The 7,077-nt window shown below is 38.0% G+C and overlaps 1 long non-coding RNA gene across 1 annotated transcript; it reads right to left on the bottom strand.

Annotated features, from left to right (window-relative positions):
* Positions 1-5,333: 5,333 nt before the first annotated feature.
* LOC135952428 (uncharacterized) lies at positions 5,334-6,742 on the bottom strand. Its single transcript, XR_010576030.1, has 3 exons — positions 6,436-6,742; positions 5,985-6,058; positions 5,334-5,453 (listed from the first exon to the last, which is right to left on the bottom strand). It is a non-coding gene; the product is annotated as an uncharacterized LOC135952428 (long non-coding RNA).
* Positions 6,743-7,077: the final 335 nt, after the last annotated feature.

The raw sequence follows: 7,077 nt of genomic DNA, 5'->3' as shown, positions 1-7,077 counted from the left end.
AACTTCGCCAGACTACAGTAGTGCCGCCGCCAGACATGTACAGGAGGAATATCGTGGTAGTAACCCGCCTCCAGTTCCTCAACCTGTCAATAATGTCCTATCTAACGACACTATAACGCCACCTGAGTACAGCAACATCACTGCTAGAACGGTGCAGTACCGTTCGGTTATGCCACCTGTAGCTCCTCAACCGGCAAATAATATGCCAGCCACAGGAGATATGTTTACTTTTATGCGGGAGGAACTACAGCGACAAATGCAGTTGTTGCGAACAGATATGCAACAAGAAATTGCGAATGCTGTATCTCGCGCGATCCCGCCAACACCTGGTCCACAAACTGCCGTACCACTTTTTCCTGCTGGACAACAAGATAATTTAATAAATCAACAACAACAACAAACTCATTCTTACATACCCGGTAATAACATTCAGCCACCACATAATTTTCCTCAAAGCAATGCCGCCAATACGCAACCGAGTCATGGAACACCGACTGTCAATCCAGTTCAGTCTTCGCAGGCTCCTAGTTGGCCAAACGAAGGCGAGTTTACCATCCAACGCAAAGTGGATTTATCGAAATGGGGGATTAAATTCGATGGTACTTCGAGATCAATGAGTGCCGAAGACTTCATTTTTCGAGTAGATGTGTTGAGGCAAGATTATAATTGCGCTTTTAATGATCTCTTAAGATGTTTCCATACCCTTTTGGAAGGTCAGGCGCTGGATTGGTACTGGACCTTACGTAAGCTGAGTACGATACAGTCCTGGGACGAGCTCGTGGGAGCATTTCTCACACAATTCAGGAGGTATGGTAGTGAGTTCCAATTGCAAAAACAAATTATGGATCGTCGCCAAATGCCTCAGGAGAATTTCGAGAGTTTTTACAATGCTGTAATGAGGCTGAGGAACCAGCAACGGAATCCCTATTCGGAAAGAGACTTGGTCGAGATTATGAAAAGCAACTTGAAGCCATCTCTATCCCATTTGCTATTCGCTGTTAGAACTGACAGTCTGAATGAATTCTGTCAACAGGCAAAAAGAGCCGAAAATTTGATAAATACCCAGAGGCAGTCATTCCAGTCAAGAACTCTTACACCCGCTCGCGTGCATGAACTACAGTTCAGTGATGAAACACCTATACCAATCCTCGAGATAGATGCAATGGCCACCAGCAGCCGTTATACATGCTGGAATTGCAAGCAACCAGGCCATAGCTTTATGGATTGTCCTTCAACTAATAGGCGCGTATTCTGTTTTAAATGTGGTCGGGACAATGTAGTGACACCTAATTGCCCTAAATGTCAGGGAAACCTGAAGGGGGGCGAGTCCCAAACGGGGGAGACTCGTTCAACCCAAACCTAATCCCGGTGTTCTCTGATAGTGATAAGTTTAGGCCTACTGAAATTTTAGTAAGTCCGCAACGTCCGCTACCTAAGGACGAAAATCCACGAGTTCACGTTATCAAACCACTCCATCAGAGAATTCGTGAATATAACGAAGCTAAATCTAGGATTTTCGGTCAGGTCTCTAGTAAAATACAGAAAGCTAGGATTAGGTATAAGATTAGGAGGAAAATTAAAAATGAAATTATGTCTACTAGTCTATATGAGGGTGAAGACGCCCGTTTTTATCTGAAGGTACCCATTAATGGCGTACCCATAGAAGGTCTTTTAGACAGTGGAGCCACTGTCTCATGTTTAGGTAAAGGGTGCCTGGAGTTTCTCGAGAACACAGGTATACAAATTTTAAATTTTTCATCACACATTAAAACAGCTGGTAGTCCTCACAAAATAGTAGGTCGTGTAAGGGTCGAAATAAATTTTAATAATAGGACACAAGAGATCACTTTTTATTTGGTGCCTTCTCTAAATAGACCACTATTTTTAGGTGTAGACTTCATGCGAAGTTTTGGTTTATTTCCTAATTTGTGTAGCCTAACAACTAATGATGTCAATCTCTGTCCGGAGTCCGAAGAAACGAATGATAAAGTTAAGACACATATACTCACTCCGAGTCAGAAGGCGTCATTAGATGTCATCGTAGCGAAATTTCCATGTTTTACGAAGAAGGGACTTGGTCAGACTTCCCTCGAATCTCATACAATCGACACTCGCGACGCGATTCCAGTTAAGGACAAGCATTATCCGGTCTCACCAGCTGTGCAGAAGTTGATGTACGCAGAACTTGATAGGATGCTTAATCTTGGGGTCATTGAGCAAAGCGAGAGCCCTTGGAGCCATCCGGTTACTCTCGTCCGTAGGGGCGAGAAGAACCGTTTGTGCTTGGACGCTCGTAAGCTGAATGCCCTCACGATTAAGGACGCCTATCCTCTGCCGCACATCGAAGGTCTTCTCAGCCGGTTAGGGGACACATATTTTATATCAAGCGTAGATCTTAAAGACGCATTCTGGCAGATACCACTAGATGCGTCTAGTAGAGAAAAGACTGCATTTACGGTGCCAGGACGACCACTTTACCATTTTACGGTAATGCCTTTCGGGTTGTGTAATGCAGCCCAAAGGTTATGCCGTCTGATGGATAAAGTGATCCCCTCAGCACTTCGTGATAGAGTCTTTGTCTATCTAGACGATCTTTTGATCGTATCTCCGGACTTTAAAACCCACCTGGAATTGCTGGATCGAGTAGCGCATTGTTTGGATTCGGCAAGACTGACCATAAATGTAGGGAAATCTAAGTTCTGCTTCAAAGAGTTGAGGTACCTAGGTTATATAGTGGGAGGGGGTAAATTAAGACCAGACCCAGAGAAAGTAGAAACGATTTTAAAATTTACTTACCCGAAAACCGCTAGGCAGGTCAGGAGTTTCATGGGAGCTACTGGCTGGTACAGGCGCTTCATCCCAGACTACGCGACGATTTCTACTCCTATCTTCAACACCCTTAAGAAAGGAAAAACGTTCAACTTTCCCGATGATGCCAGAGAAGCCTTCGATAGACTGAAAACAGCCCTAACAACCGCACCAGTGCTCACTCATCCCAATTTTAACAAGCACTTTTATGTGCAGTGTGATGCCTCGGATCTTGGATTGGGAGCTGTCTTATTTCAAAAGGACGAAGACGACGGAGAGCATCCCATCGCTTTTTTTTCTCATAAATTGACCAGCGCCCAGAAGAACTATTCGGTCACAGAGAGAGAGTGTTTGGCCGTAGTAATGGCCATTAAAAAATTTAGGCCTTACATCGAGTTGATGCCCTTTACAGTCATTACTGACCACAGCAGCCTTAAATGGCTAATGTCTCACAAAGACTTGAGCGGTCGACTTGCCAGATGGAGCTTGCATCTTCAGTCATTTGCCTTCAACGTCGAACACAGGCCAGGTTCTAAAAATATAGTACCCGACACCTTGTCGAGGTATGACATGGAGGAGCTTTCTACGGAGGTAAACAACATTATAAGTTTTGATTCCAAGTATTTTAAAGAACAAAGTTACCTGGAATTAATCGCCACAATCCAAGAAAATGCAGAACGTTTACCAGATTTGAAGGTAGTAGACGATTTGGTCTACAAACGAGTTTTGGCTTACGATGGAGTCCCGATAAACGAGGACTTCGCTTGGAAACTTTGGGTCCCGCTCGAATTAACCCAAGACATAATTGCCAAGTGCCACAATCCACCTCAGGCTGCGCACGGAGGATTTGGGAAGACGCTTCGAAGGGTCAAAGAATACTTTTACTGGCCCAACCAGAATGCACATATCCGCACGTTCGTGTCAAATTGTCAAACCTGTCGAGAAACCAAACCCTCTAACACCACCTTACGACCACCAATGGGAACTGAATCTCAGTCGGAACGACCGTTCCAAAAGTTATTCATCGATTTTTTGGGTCCGTATCCGCGGTCAAAGAACGGAAATACTTTCATTTTTATCGTGCTAGACCACTTGACCAAATACGTCCTACTTAAAGCTATGACCAAGGCAAATTCTAAAAACGTAATTAAGTTCCTTATATCTGAAGTATTCTTCAAGTTTGGTACCCCAGAGACGATTCTATCTGATAACGGTAAACAGTTCGTGGGCAAGGATTTCAAGGAAATGGTTACAAACTTTGGCGTTAAACACGTAAAAACAGCCATTCATTCACCACAGGCGAACGCTTCAGAGCGTGTAAACCAGTCGATTCTGTCCGCAATTCGGTCATATCTACAACAGGATCACACTGAATGGGATAAGTACCTATAGACAAACGTCTATTGGAGTTACACCGTACTTTGCACTGTTCGGCATGAACATGATTTCGCACGGAAGTGTATATAAGCTCGCTAGAAAACTACAATGTCTTCATGATCCGGAAATCGACATAGTACCAAAACCCGTAAAAATGGATCTAGTACGGCAGAAAATTCGCGAGAATCTGCATAAGGCGTACCTGAAAAACGAGAAGTCCTACAATATCCGTTGCCGTCAAGTCAAATTCATACCAGGTCAAGAAGTTTATCGCCGCAACTTCCAGCAAAGTGATTTTAAAAATAATTTTAACGCCAAACTAGCCCGAAAATTTTTAAAATGTCGAATTGTCAAGCCTATAGGTAATAGTCTGTACGAGGTGGAAGACCTTCAGGGGAAAATGTTGGGGGTATTTCACGCCAAAGACTTGAAACAATAGGTTCAAGTTCTTTGGTGGTCTTAGTCCCAACATTTCAGTCCGATTACCTAACTCTATCAAATACAAAAACGTATTGTCAATTTTTTTTTGAGTGGTTAGTAAATACCTTTTTTTACACAAAACTCTAGTTAAATGACTACATTTTTCTTTATTTTGCCTCATTGGATTTTATTTTAATTAATATTTTGCTATTTTTGTTGTTGTTTTTTTTTAGAAATTTGTGACCAGATGGTTGTTGTGAAACAATTACCAGTTGCGGTGGATTTACGCAGTAACAAGTAGTACGTCGCCATGCTCACCGAAACCAATTTAATCTTTTATCACAGTTGTGACTGTCAACACACTATTGATGCAATTCCGTTAACACTCTGGGGAACTATGCCATTAAGAGCTGGGAATTGTTAGTCATCTAGTATGTTGATCTGATTTTTTTATATTAAAGGAACGGGAGCAATCCGCGACGTTTACCCAACAAGCATCTCGTAAAGAAATACGTGGCTTACTTGTTATTGGATAAATCTAACAATACTGTGATTTGTTCTCACAACATGAACCATTCCTGGCAAAATAGTTTAGTTTCTAATGGAAAACATTATGATCTTAACGATCACGAAATAAGGCAATATATCCAATTTATTTTTAAATCTAATTTAAATACTAAATCTACTGTTAGACTAAACAAAATAATTTAAAATTAGATGTTAATAATAGCAATTTAAATTTTTCACTCACTGATTTTATTCTCGCTGACAGGAATCTTTTCCTCAGTGTGTTGCTTCTTCCTCAGTCTCGCTATTTTTCTGTAGGAAATACGAATTGTTACCAACACCTGTAATAGGAAAAACAAAACAATTAGTATTTGGTCTAAAACAGTGATGTTCAAAAATAAAAATGAAGATGAATTGGTGAGAGAGCTACCCAGCAAACATAATGTCAAACACTTAAAATAAGAACAAAATAAAGAATGTTTAGATTTAGAATTTTTGCCAGATATAACCGATTTATTAAATGAATGTAATTTACATTTTAAGGAAATAAAAGAATACACATTATACAGCCGAAATTCTCTAAAATTTTTTATTTATTTCTGACTTTGTTGTTTTGTGTTCAATTGTAATTGAAACGCGTGTGTTTGCTTTGCTTCGTCCAAAAACCAACCAACAACAATGCTTAATGAATTTCTGAAAAAATTAGACATTTGTTACGCTCTTTTAAAGAGAATAAGAATATGTGTGTTGTTACTCAGCGCGAAAGCACAATGAAATGAACATCATTGGTCTAAAATAAGTTTTAATGATACAATTCATTTACAATATCTAATCAAATGATTTAGCTAACTTCAGCATTATTTAGTACTTACCTTTTTGAATCATAATTTGGTCCAAATTATTTCATATTTAGTTTTCCGGTCCAGGTCCCATCTGAATTTGTAGCCTGTGGAAGATAGATAAGATATAATTAGTTAAGATAAGTTATTTTAGTTTTTGTTATAATTTTCTAAAAGGACAAATTGAATTCCAAGCTAAAATCAAACCATTTTTATTTATTATTCCTTTTAGAAAATTATACTTTATTTTTTTTGGTTTCCAAAATAATTTTATTTTTGAATATTTTTACTTTTATTTTCCGGAGAAATGGTAAGGGGTATTTCTTGCCAAAGTCTCTAGACCTTAGTCTATGAGATTTGGTGAACTTAGTCCTTACATTTCTACCAAATTTCCTGCGATTAAGTCGTGAATTAATAAAAAAAAAAAAAACTTAATATAAATGAAATTATCTTTCATTTGTTATTATTTAGTTTTATTACTTGCCTTTCCTGAACGGAAGCAGCTAACCAAGGCCAAATCCCAGGTCCAATTGAATTTTATTAGCTGAAAGTAAAAGAAAATTTATAAAATTATTAATTTTGAATTAAAACAAAAGATATTATAATTGGAGAAATAATTTTATTTTCACTTTTCCTTTATTTTACCCATTTAGGATCGGTTTGATATTTTTTTTTAAGTTTTCTTTAATAATTTTTCTTTTGGATTGGTTACTAAATGGTTATGGCCACAATTCACATTAATTTCCATATATGAATTAAATTTTCATAAAATTTATTTTCACTTTCAACATTTCCTTTTTTTATATGAACAATTAAAATATTTGAGCAATTACTGTCGTCGCACACTATATTAATAATTTTCTAGTTATCCCATTATTTTTGATCACAGAGTTCACTTATTTAATTTTTAAATTTTATTCAGTTTTTTTTATCCGTTACACAAATTTTAGTCGCCACTGTAAATTATAAAATTCAATTTTTATTTATGTTTTTTTTATTCAACAGTTTCAAATCACTCAATAGTTTAATTTTCATAAGATTATTTTAAATTTTTTTATTAACACAAACTTTTATCAAGCACTGTATTTCCAATTAGATTTTTTTTTTTGTTCCAATTTTTATTCTA

This window comes from Calliphora vicina, chromosome 2 (genome assembly GCF_958450345.1).
Source record: "Calliphora vicina chromosome 2, idCalVici1.1, whole genome shotgun sequence".
Lineage (NCBI taxonomy): Eukaryota > Metazoa > Arthropoda > Insecta > Diptera > Calliphoridae > Calliphora > Calliphora vicina.
This window is presented reverse-complemented; position numbering and strand designations above follow the sequence as displayed.